General features: G+C 33.5%; 1 long non-coding RNA gene across 5 annotated transcripts in view; it reads left to right on the plus strand.

Annotated features, from left to right (window-relative positions):
- Nucleotides 1-13642, plus strand: part of LOC129465662 (uncharacterized) — a 133374-nt gene that overhangs the window by 14341 nt on the left and 105391 nt on the right. For 4 of the 5 annotated variants that reach the window (XR_010116775.1, XR_010116774.1, XR_010116777.1 and 1 more), the window contains exons 2-3: nt 498-660; nt 5836-5947. This is a non-coding gene — a long non-coding RNA (uncharacterized lncRNA). The remainder of the gene's footprint in view (nt 1-497; nt 661-5835; nt 5948-13642) is intronic. The other variant, XR_010116776.1, reaches the window with a different exon arrangement.

The following is a 13642-nucleotide window of genomic DNA, read 5'->3' on the forward strand; positions in this document are numbered from 1 at the left end:
GTTTTATAGTGATTTTGAAATATTATAATCAAAATAGTCCCTCTTTTAAACAGATTTAAATATATATGTGTGTGTGTGTATATATATATTTGATTTTTAAATGGAATCCTTGCATCTACTTCCATGACAATTTTTGAAAAATAAAAATTTTCAAATATGATTTATCATATTCTACATGTGTCTCAAAAATGAGCATCAGTACTCAATAGAGCAAGTACTATTAAAATGTTACTTCACTTTTCAGTGCTTTTTTGGACATTTATCAAAAGGGCAGTCATAAATCATCATTATATTCCTTTTTAAGCAAAAAGAAGCAATACATACAGTTTGTACACCAGCAGTTTCATCCTCTCTTCATGTTGTGGCAGATTAATATCAGCTTAGCCCAAACATCCAAAGTTATGCTGTTGGCAATGTAGCCATCTGTTTTTAATGAATATCTGGGGTCCATTTTTCAGTTAAGCTTCTCTTATTGTGTGTGTATGTTGCATTTTCAGCGCTATCTGCATAATTGCTTAAAGATTTTACTGCAAAATTAATATCCTTGCTGTGAACAAGGGAACAAGGCAAAAACCAGGATGACAGAGCCTGAGATGAGGTGAAAAGCAAATCCAATTTTTCCTTGCACCATAGAAATCTCGTCAGGACTAGCTTTATCTGGTAATCCACATTTAAACTTTAATCTGTAGGGGGGCTCTTTGTGTTAGGTAATGTAAGCATAAAAGGAGGCTGAATCACTAATCAGATTAATCATATTTTGTAAGACTCAAAAGCTTCATTAAAAGGAACTGGTATCCAAGTTACACATTTTTGTTGTTGTTGTTGTTGACAGAATAAGAGTTTATCATTAAAAAAAAAAGAATGACATGAAAATGCTCAAATGTCTGCAACTTTCAGTGAACCTATAGCAAATAAGACCAAAGCACAAAATCAAATCCTAATTCATAAAATTACTTTACATCCCAACAGAGTCAACACATAGATTACTTCAGTTTCTTCATATTTTAATCTTAGAAGACAATATTTGATAGAGGTTGTGGCAGCTATTATAATTTTTTCATATTTTGAGGAGTAATCTTCCTTTAATATCTTTATATTATATACCTTTATAAATTATATATTATATATGAATTATATATAAATGTAACACATAAATGTATAAAGACTACCAGTTGATGATTTATTATTCTAAACCATTTCTCAAAAGCCATTTCTCTCATTTTGTAAGTTGGTTGCTTAAAGGAAGAAAATTTTTTGGAAGTAGAGAACTTTCTCAAGAGTAACATGGAAAAGAATGATCTTTGTAGGTCCAATATTTTATAAAATGTGGATCAAAGAAATGCAGTCATAAATTTATTGCACTTGTTGAAATAAGGGAAAGAAAAAATGTTATTATTCTTGCAAGCAAAGCAAAACTTAAAAAATATAAAACAAAAAAATTATGTAGTTGATAGTCTATAGCATGACTAGGTAATTGTGGGGAAAATGCAATTGTGTGTATAATTTTATGCACACCAAAATCTCCCTTTCGAAAACTCAGCCCTTACACTTTAAATCAACAAACAGTTTTCAGCATACAGTATGTTGACAAATGCCGCCTAACAAAACTGCTCCAAAAATAATCTTGGTGAAAGAGCATGCCAACTAATAGCTATCAAAAATTGTTTTATGCTACTCCTCTTGAAGGATACCATGCAATTCTGATATCTAGATAGGAGCATAAAAACTACATCAGTTCATTTTTATTAGTACAATAGATATCATTCTAAGGAAAGATCAATTTATAAGATTATGTATTAACAGCTATGGAACTCTGGATCTTAAAATCAACTATACAAAATTGCTAATCAAAATACATTGGTCTTCATAACCAAGTCATTTCAGATGAGGAAACTCAACGGAGTGAAATAACAATATGGTTTGTTAACAACGACAACAACAAAACAAACAAGAAATAGAAGCAATATCAACAGCTTGTTTGCATGGGATGATACTACATATAATATCTAAATTAATGAATGTTTTAAATTGTATTGTAAAAGATCCAAGTTTACTAACAAATCTGTAGCTTAAATATTAGAAATAATAGTTTCTGAATGAATCATCAGTAAGTTTAATGCATGCACTGTCAGCCATATAGATGTATAGTTAAGTTTTATAACATCAGACTGGTCTAAATCAATAATTTCTGCATTTGTACACTTATGTGTCTATTATTTATTATCCATGATAATGAAAGTACATTTCCAATTTATCCCCAATATTTCAATAGTTTCTATTGCAATATCCTCTATATTCCAATAGTTTCTATTGCAGTATCTTCAATAGTCCAATAGTTTCTATTGCCAATACAAATTCTACTTTTAACCATTAAGGCATAAGCTTCTGTTCTATAAAGTTTAATTTTCCTGGCTTGTGTTTTTCTACTTTTATCCCAACAAATTAAATAAAATGTTCAAAATAACCACTCTCAAAAACATTGGTATATAAATTTTGCTTTACATTTAAAAAATAACTTTACCTATGATTTTGAATTGTAAAGATCTCCACTGCTACATTAATTTCCAAAAGGAAATGAACTCTTTCGTTATTCCTTAAATGCTCTACACAAGTGTTTTCACCATCTCCTACAAAAATAAAAACAAAGCCAAAAACACACACAGCCAAAAAATAAGCAGTAAATCTCAATTTTGTAAAGATTTTAACATCAGAGATCTTTGGTAATTTTAACCTCTGATGAGTTTAAGCTAATGATGAACAATGACTGTGGTATTGATGACCTATTCACCAGAAAATTAGGCATCTAACACTTACCAAGCATCAGACTGACTGTATGATTTTGTGTAAGTCATGTCATCATCCAGATTGTCAGCTCATAATCTATAAAATGAGAGAAATGACCTTAGTTCTCTCTAAGGCTGCTTACAAGTTGAATATTCAATGACACTTAATGTTGAATATAGGTGATGTTTGAAGGGAAGACCTTTCTTATACAAATACAAATATTCAGAGGTTTCTGGAATAACATAGACAAAAATATAATTGATATAACCTCAAGTTTATTCTATTGAATTATGTAGTCATCCCTACCACACAAAGAAAATTATAAAGTTCATAAGCCCAGTAAATGTAGATAATATAGGCAGCAATTTGAATCATTTACTCCCCACAAGCCCCAAGCTATTCTCAAAGTGGCAATTTTGCCTAAACTAGGCATTTGTTTGATTGTTTTTTTTCCTCTTCCTGCCCTGAATGAATTGTGATGTTTTCACTTTGCCTCAGCATATCAACTCAGTCATGGAAACAGGAGGCAAAAGATTCAACTTTTGGGTGATTATAATTCTTGGGCCAGTATGCAAAAACATTAAGCAGAATTTAAAGAATGAGCATAAATACAGATAGTGCTTTATTGTCATGTTTTCTTGATGCAAATCTCAAGGCCATCTTTTAGGTAAGATCCCCCAATCCCTACCACCTCCTGCCCCCACCACCAAGTCGAGGAAAGGAAAAAGTCTTTACCACACTTTAAATAAAAATAAAACAAACAAAAAAAAAGAAAACAACAAAAACCTTACACGACTGCTTCCAAGGAAAAAAATTCCCCTTTGGAATAGAGAGGAGCTGTGGAGACATCTGTGGGCTGAACTGAGTCCTAAAAGAACAATTGCGCATACATCTGTGGAGATAAAATAAGTGATGGATAAGATGTGAATTAAGAGCTCACATTCTGAAGATACTATTATAAATGTATAAGAATAAAATGAGGCTCATAAAACATCTTTTTATACTTCACCATCAACTATCTGGTGAATTAAGATGTGACAATAAAAGAGCAAAGCAAGGTCAGCTAGAGGGGCACAACACTGTTCTATGTTTTTGTGTTGTTGTTGTTGTTTTGCAGGGGAGACCTAAGGACACGTTTACCTTCTCTCAGTGAACACCACATATTTTCATTTGACCATCTGCACTGATATAAATTTCAGTGGTATCAGCATACCACATGTGGCTTGTGCCACATGCATTTGTTTCTCAGTAACCTACAATATTTTTTCAAATCTTCACAACATAGTTTAGTAAAATTTGAATCGGACTGCAAATAAAATACAGTTAAGACATGGAGCAAATAAACTGTTCTGATGAATCGCAACAAAATACATGATCTTAGATGTCATCAATTTCTACCTTACTTTCCAAATAAAATATTTGACTTCAGAACAGCAAAGAGACTTAGCCAAAAATCATATAGATAGTGATAGAATTTGAACAAAAACCTAGATATCCTGGTTTTCAATCTAAAGTTCTTTACATTATACTCCTTGTTAGTTCTCTTGGAAATATTTTACAAGTTTTCTGAAATAGCATTGTGTTTTGACATAATTTAAATGCTAATTAGAGTATAAACATCTTGAGATCAGAGAATATGCACATATTATTGAGTATAGTTATGTCAAATCTTAATATTTTGATGACTTACCCAATTTAAATTATTCCAGGTTATAGAAAAAGTTAGAAATTTTGAAATATTTAGTGTTCTTTTTAACTCTTCTTGCCAATAACTAAACAAGATATCATGAAAACACAAAGAACATATATCAATCACATTCTTGAATAAGATTACAAAACTCTTTTATAAACCATTAGCAAATCAAATTGAGCAGTATTACATAAGTAATGAGGTTTTACTTAAAGACTCTAAGGACAGTTAATTTGAGGAAGAAAAGTAATGTAGTCTTCTTTGTATATTAAATTGATAAAATTTAGTATTCTCTGTAAGACTGCTAAAAAATGTGAAATCAAAAAATAGCTCTTTCACATAATAAAGACTGTCTTAAAACAGACCACATAATTTTTAATTATGGAGTCACTTCTACTTTCAACATTTAGGAATACTCTATTAATTGCTATGAAATACATCATAGGCATAACTATTACCAAAAAACGAGACAAAACAACACTACATATAGATTATATGCTCTGTACTTGGAAAGCCCAAGGTAATCACCTGAATCAGTTGAAGCATGATAAGCAATAATATAATAAGGAAAAGAGTCAATCACAAAATAATATTTAACAGCTGTAGGCAACTTAGATTTAGAGCCTGTAACAGTAAAAGAATTCAAAATAGTAAAGTATCACACACAGTGAGAAAAATATTTAACTGTAGTACTAACCTAAATAAAGAAAATCAAAAGATTAATTAAGATAGTAAATGAAGACTCAAAGGTATGTGCAGACTTATTATAGTACTGAATTAGAGGGTTTAATAACATAAAAATTTATTTCTTCAGAGTTAATCTATTAATTTAGTAAAATATTATTCAGTATAGCAAGGAATTTTTCTTAAGAATTTTGCCAAATGATTCATGAGTTAATTTGGAGTACAATAGAAAAATGTGAGAATTGTAAAAACATTTTTGGAAGGATAGTGACACAGCCTTATTGTACAAAATGTTAACTTACATTCTAAAGATATAGTAATTTAAACAGTATGATGTTGAAACAAGTATCAATGTAACAAAATATAAAAGTCAGAAACATGCCTAAGGACATGTAGTAAGTATATGGTAAAGGAAGTATATCAGGTCAGGAAGGAAAGTAATACAATTTTTAATAAATGGTATTGATATAGCATATCACAGTATATAATAAAATCAATTCCTGATGGATTAAAAATATACATTTTAAAATAAGCTGATGGGGTATTATAATAAAATATAGTTCAAGACTTATATAAACTTGGATTGTAGATGACTTTTTAAGCCTGCTACCGGATGTAGAGTTATAAAGGGAAAAATAGATATATCTCCTTCTCACCACTATACTGTTATTTCCTAGCTGCTAATCTTTTTCAACATGGATGCTGCTGCTAAAACCTTCTAGACAGACAAATTAGAAAAAGAGCCCTGGGTTCCTGAGGACTCGAGAAAAAAAATAAGAAGAAGATGGAGTAGGTGTTTAGAAAAGATGATAGACATTTTCTAGTGAAATTATATCTTCATTGAGCGTGTCTATAAAATGCAAAGACAATGTAAAATGACAATTGTATAATACTATAATAATGATTTACGTTTATTTGAGATCATCAACATTATTATTTTTTCTACATAGTGTTCTATTCGTATCAGAACTTAGAATTTAAGCTGTTCATATTTTCATTCAGGTATATTATAAGTAAAATTGAATTTTTCAGATGATCTGCAAACCTAATCACTCTGCTAAATATATGAGTCTGTAGGAAAATACATTTTATTTTCAAGTGACTGAAATTTAAATAGACCTTGGAAATACAAACAACTAATAAAGCAATGAATGCTTATATTTGTCTCTAGCTATTAATAATATAATTTAATATAATCACATCATTATATAATACAATAATATTAATTTATATATAATATAAATAAAATTTACCTGGCTGATTTTAAATTGTTTGGAACTAATGACTCCTTTTATTTCTTCAATTTTCTCCTCTTTGGGGTCAGAATGTCTGTATATGACTGGTATCCTTTTAAATTTTTTAACTCCAAAAAATTTTTTTTAATTTTTAATTTTTGTAGGTATATATATATATATATATATGGTATACATGAGATGTTTTGATACAGGCATGCAATGTGAAATAAGCACATCATGAAAATGGGGTATGTATCTCCTCAAGCATTCATCCACTAATGTTCTCATTTATTTGTGGGATCAAAAAATTTTTTCAACTTTTTGGCTCTTCTGTAAAAACATTTCACTTGAAACAGCAACACACTATATAATGTACAAAACTATTTTCTGTCAGTATATCCTTATTCTATAAGGTTTATTCTATTTTTAAAATTTTAATTTTTTTTCTTTTTTTCTTTTCTTTTTGTACTTTTCAAACCTTTTTTTAAAAACTACTATGTAAACACATACAGTAGCCTAGGCCAACACAGGGTCAGGATCAATATCATTGGCTTCTACCTCCATGTTTTGTTCTGCTGGAAGGTCTTTAGAGACACTGACATGCATGGATCTGTTATCTTCTATAATAACAATGCCTTCTTTGGAATACCTCCTGAAGGACTACTTTACAATAGTGGGAAGTTTGATTCTACTGAAAGCCGCTATTTTACAATTATCTTCCTTTGTATATAAATAGAAAAAGCACATTATAAAATAACAATACAAATTATAGTATAGTAAATACATAAACCAGTAACATGGTCATTTATTATCATTATCAAGTATTATGTATTGTACATAATTGTATGTGCCATACTTTTAGATAAATGGCAATGCAGTAGGATTTTTAACAACAGCACTACCACAAACACATCAGCGATGTGTTGTGCTACAATATTATGACAGCTATGATGTCACTAGGCAATAGGAATTTTTCAGCTTCATTATAATCTTATGAGACCACCATCATACATGTGATCCATCATTGACTAAAACGTTGTTATGTGGCACATGACTATTTGAATGGTTGTTTTTACTCAAACTTCATGAAGACAAAAGGATTTGTTAAGAACAAATGCATCTTGTCTGCAATGAGAATGAACTTTAATTTCCTATGTTTATTATGTATCATTTATTATATGAACACATACAAAATATACTCAGTGAATATTAATGCACATCAACAATGTGAAAGAGGTTTCCAGTCACATTAACAGGAAGAGTTTCTTCTTAATGAGGCCCCCAATTTACAATCGCTTCTTAACTTGGCCAGCAATGTAACCCTTCCTGTGGAACATCATTAACACCCAGATAATTATGGATTCAGATGCTGAGTTTGAATCATTTCACAAGAAACACTTAAAGGCAGAATAAATGAATTATCCAGCACTCATACTGATGGCCAATAATCAAGACAGATGTGTTTCCTCTATTTGAAAAGAGGTTGCCTTTCTATCTTCAAGTTTCCTGAGACAGGCCTTAAGAGAACCAGAAAACATACGTAGAAATGGCTTTTTGCATAATCCCGAGGTCCTATCTTTGCCAATATGAAGGCAGTGACAGTTGCATCATTGGTCAGACTCACTGAGAAATAATAGATATATTCTGGGTGGCTTCTTTGTTCTAACAGCATCTCTCTTGTTCTCTTTTTACACTCCATGAATGGATACTTCTGATTTTCTGCTTCTTTGGCTTCTTTGCCCTGAATTTATATCTCTCTTAGAAAAAAAAAATACCACAGCATGCTTGAAATACTTTGCTTGTTAATGAAGCTACAGTGATGATCTTCTTAGAGTCATGCTATTTGTCCTAGCCCAAAGTTAACAGCTAAAAATCTAGAGGGGAGACCAGTCAGATACCAAGTCCAGAGCCATATTTTAAGTAAGGATAACAACTGGATAAGTTAGGTAAGTGCTGAAATAGTCAAGAGTTCAGTTGGAATTAGCAATGAAAAGACACATGTTTTGTGTTTTGGGGAGAATTTCTGGCACAAGATTTGGAGTAAAAGATGGCAAATCAGGGTTAAAGTCTGGTCACAAAATTATACATATATTAGGTTGCATCAAAGACAAAATGGCAAAAGCCTGATATATCATTTAGTCAACGGCCTTCAGATTTTTCCCCTTCTATGTTTCCTAATGGTCTTTCTTGAGAAGAACTTAGAAAGATGGCCTGTGACAGGCCAGGCATGAAGAGGTAAGAAACAGGCACAAAAGTAGTTTAATGCCCATGAGTCACAACCCCCTAGCTACTTCAGCCTGCCACTAATCAGAGCAGTAAGTGTAAGGAGTGTGTGGGACGTTTGATTCTACCGAAAGCAAGATGATGTCAAATCAAAGCAATGTGTCACTCCAAACACTAGGGAAATAATAAGAATTGCAAATGCCAGGAACATTGTATTACACTTAATTGAAATATTATAACTCTGTCCGGGGGGAGAGGGGAGTAGGAAGTGCTACTGTAGAGACCACATTTTCTATAAAAGAGTTGCTAGTAGTGTCTTCTGTAGCACAAAACTGTAAAGGAAAAGTCTGCTTAGTGAACCACTGGCTTTTTAAGCTCATAGAAGCAGTATGGCAGCAATGTCTCACTAAAGAAAACACAAAGCTGTAGAGAGGGAGAAAAAGTGGGGTGCTTACTTTGACCTGAACAGTGAGGATTATTAGTGTCATTATTAGTAGCTTGATTAAGAAACCTGTAGGTGACTGTATGATAAATCGAGTATTTCAATGCAGAATGGCAGTGCTCAAATAAAGGCATCTCTCTCTCTCTCTCTCTGTCTCTCTCCCCCTTCTTCTCTATTTCTATATGAGATATGACATAGAACACATGGCAAAATGCTTAGTGTCATTCACGTGGGGAGCTAAAATAGAAATTCAAAATCTCAAAACCAATCTTAGAGACTTTGTTCAGAAATGGAGCAGATTGAAATGACCTCTCACAACAGATCGTGTCAGAAGAAAAGGGAAAGAGGCCATTTCTATAAGGCAGCAAAATAATATGAAATGACAGAACCTGATGCCTTACCAGTGTATGTATGTCACTGAAAAATTGCAATAGCAGAGGCATTTGTATTGATCAAGTAAACGAGTGGCAACAAATCAAATTAACCAATGTTAATTTCAACAACTGAAAACATAGGATAAAGAAAAATGTATTATGAAAATGAAGATTTAATCAAACCAGAAATTTAAAATCAAATGTTATATTTGCCCATTCCTCTTTCACAATATATGGCTTTTCTGGAAAAACCTCTATGCAGGGTCTCTGAAAGCATTTCCTAGATTACTGGAAAATAAAATGGTGTCTTCTTGGGAGAGTATTGTCTCCTATTGTCTCCACTTAGGGCTTGAATCCTGTACATGGGGTCTCCCATCAGGATAAAATTACTAAATGTGTCATAGTTTACAATAAAACTCTTGGGCTTCTACTTACTTATATTTCTAATTAACATAAAATGTCCTTTTCACTTGCATAAGAGTATTGCTAAAGTTATATTTATCATTACTGAAATCTAGAAACTTTAGGCTCATAGAAGTTTAAAATTTCCTGCAGACTTCAAAATATCAGAACTGAATGAAAACTCAAAATCTGTTTATTCCAAAGGCTGCAGAAAAGAAAATTGAGTGCAGAGAAATGGAAAAGGTTACCTACTAGCCATAGGAATTAGGCATAAAATGAAGAAAATTGCAACAGAATGGGCTACACTCAGATTTCCTGTTTTATCTGGAGATGCATATGAAAGAATTTATGTAAAAACAGGATGTTAGTCTGAAGCATCCACTTGAATCATTTTACTGAAATTAAAATAGTTACTTAAAGTGTTAGTAATAACAATGGAAACACATGTATTTCTAGCAATACATTCATTTTAAGATTTGAATTTATAAGAATATAAAATGGTGAATTAATAAAATGTAGTAGTCTCACATTCTAAACAGGTAGATCACAGTTATCTGGAGGGGTTACTTTAGTCTTCCTTCCCTTCTTCCTTTCCTTTTTTCCCCTTTTCTCCCTTTCTTCTTGTTCCTTCTTCTCCTTTTCCTCCTCCTAGTCCTCCTTCTTTTTCATTTAGTATTTTGGTGGTTTTTAGATGTCCACAAAATGTTTGACACTCTTACCTCGTGTAGGTGGAGCTTAATATCCCAGTGGCCTGGTCTTAGTGACTCTTTTCTAATGCATAGAGCATTGGGGAAGTAGCCTTGTGACACCAAATCATAGAAGACATTTGTAACATTCTTGGATAATTTGCTCTGAAAGTAGCCAGCTGCCATGTCAATAGGACATTCAAGCTATCTGGAGACCTCCACGTGGTGAGGAACTGAAGCCTCCTGCCCACACCCTTGTGAGTGAGCTATCTTGGAAATGGATCTTCTGGCCCCCACTTGAGCCATGAGATGACCCCAGCCTACTTCAATTTCACGACAGATTCTGAGCCAAAACCATTCAGCTAAGCTGCTCATGAATTTTTGACCTACAGAACAGTAATATAATAATTATTTCTTTCTTGAAGTCCCTGAATTTAAGATAATTTGTAATGTAACATAGAAACTAATATAAATATGCTCCCTTTCTCATGTTAAACTTTGTAATATGCTTCCTAGTAATGAGAAAGCTTTCTTTTAAAATGTAATTATGCAAGTATCACATATTCTCCGTGAAAATAGAGAATTCTGGCTGGGCGCAGTGGCTCATGCCTGTAATCCCAGCACGTTGCGAGACGGAGGCAGGTGGATCACGAGGTCAAGAAATCGAAACCATCCTGGCCAAAATGGTGAAACCTCACTTCTACAAAAAATACAAAAATTAGCTGGGCGTGGTGGCGGGCGCCTGTAGTCCCAGCTCCTCAGGAGGCTGAGGCAGGAGAATTCCTTGAACCTGGGAGGCGGAGGTTGCAGTGAGCCGAGATGGCGCCATTGCACTCCAGCCTGGGTGACAGAGCCAGACACCATTTCAAAAAAAAAGAGAGAGAGAGAGAGAGAGAGAAAAGAAAAACAGAGAGAAAAGAAAAACAGAGAATTCTTTTTTCTTTTCTTTTCCTTTTTTTTTTTTTTGAGATGGAGTCTGGCTCTGTCACCCAGGCTGGAGTGCAGTGGCGCCATCTCGGCTCACTGCAACCTCCTCCTCCCAGATTCAAGCAATTTTCCTGTCTCATCTTCCTGACTAGCTGGTACTACAGGCGCATGCCACCACGTCCGGCTAATTTTTGTATTTTCAGTAGAGATGGGGTTTCACCATACTGATCAGGCTGGTCTCAGGCTCCTGACCTCAGGTGATCCACCTGCCTCGGCCTCCCAAAGTGCTGGGATTACAGGCGTGAGCCACCATGCCCAGCCAAAAATAGGGAATTCAAACAAATAAATATGAAGGGGAAGAAGAGAATATGAGGTAACAGAGTTGGTTGGGAAGGGGCACAGCAGTTGTAGTATGAAATATGGTATCAGGGTAAGCATCTTTGAGATAGTGAGATTTCAGAAAATCTTAAAGACAGTGAGGAATGAAGTCATATTCCTATCCAGGGAAGGCTTTGAAGCAGAGGGAATTGATAGTACAAAGATTGTAATGTTAGATCATGCCTGGCTGATCAACAAACTGCAATAAGACCAGTGCTAATGAAACAAAGAACAGAAGATGAAGCCACAGAAGGAAGCGGATAGGAGGAGAAAATCAAAAGGGAATCTGCAGGCCATTTTAAAGACCTGATTTTTAAAAACATTTTCTTATGTTCTACCTTGTTTATTATGCAAGTGTATTTGTTAGTAAAATTTAACAATTTGAGCAGCACATTTCTAGGCTCTTTTAATTAATTTTGTCTGGCACTAAATAAGACTATTAACCTACATATTAAGGGTGAGTTTTTTTAATCTCATGAAAGAGTTCTTTAATTTGGAATTTAATTCTTTTCTGTTATATTTCTCCATATTTATTAGGAATCCCTATTATCTATATCTTGGGTATACAAAATGGATTTTAAACCACTGTGTTCCCTGTTATTGTTTTTGTCTTTTGTCCTTTTTCCTTTGTTTTCCAGAAAAGTTCCTAAATTTACCTTCCACATCAGGACTTAGTTGTTTGAAATGCCAACTCTCCCTTTTCCTACTTGAATCTACTTTGAATACAGATCTCATATTGTGATAACGTAGTATTAGTCACCTTTAGTTCTTTCTTTACTGCAGCCAGAGTCTTTTCATATCAATTAGCTATATTAAAATCTTCTTTCATTCCCCCAAAGGCATATTTTGATTGAGAAAGCAGCATACCTACTTTGTAAAGCTACTGTTTCCATAATATTTTCTTAACATATATTCTTTTTTTAGCTTCTTAAGTAATAGTTTAATTTTATGTCACATTATCATTTATTTGAATATGTTTGGTCTCTTTTGTCTGTCTTTGAACAAGGACCATTGTATCCATGTCTGATATTTAATAAAACTCCACTTGAACAGGTTCCCCTCATTATTCTTCAATTAGAAATTAAATGTTGTAAAATATCTCCTCCATCATAACTGCCAAGGTTGGTAAACATGAGTGTCCATTACCAGGTCAATGATCGGCAATTGAATGGGAAGGGGACTCAAGAAGTCCAAGCAAGGAAACTTGTAATCTATAGTTTGTGTTCTGAGTGTGACAAAGTCGTAGTACTACAAATTATTTATCTCCCATAGTTTTGTTTCTAGTTTACCTTCTGCTTCAGGTTTTCTTTCCGGCCCAGCTTCTGCTCCAGTTTATTCCCTGGTAAATTCCATTCACCATACTTGGAACAGGTTCCACTGGGATAGGTAGAATCCCCCTAAATTTCTCACCAGCATGACTGGTACCTTGTGGCTCTTCCGGCCCAATGGTGGACTCACAGTGTCAGACTCACCAGCAAAGTGTATCTAGAGGCTCTCAACTGACATCAACCCTCCACGTTTTGGCTGTTTCACCACAAGATCCTTGCCACTTTCCCAGAAGGGGATATTACCTTTCATTTTTGAAGCTATCTATTCCTCTGGTCTCCTTGCACTGTGTAATTAAAGTTAGACAGAAAAGAGACTTTGCTCCCAAATGTGTTCGTGTGAAGCAAATAAGGAGATAGTACCGCACCAGCTCTTCTTTTCCACAATGCTCAAAGTCTCTTGATAGAGGAAGACTAGAATGCTTTCTTCCTTGAACTTCAGTCTTTTCCCCAAACAGTGAGGTCATGTTTAGAAAACTATTTATCCTTTTT

This window comes from Symphalangus syndactylus, chromosome 17 (genome assembly GCF_028878055.3).
Source record: "Symphalangus syndactylus isolate Jambi chromosome 17, NHGRI_mSymSyn1-v2.1_pri, whole genome shotgun sequence".
In the NCBI taxonomy this organism is placed as follows: domain Eukaryota; kingdom Metazoa; phylum Chordata; class Mammalia; order Primates; family Hylobatidae; genus Symphalangus; species Symphalangus syndactylus.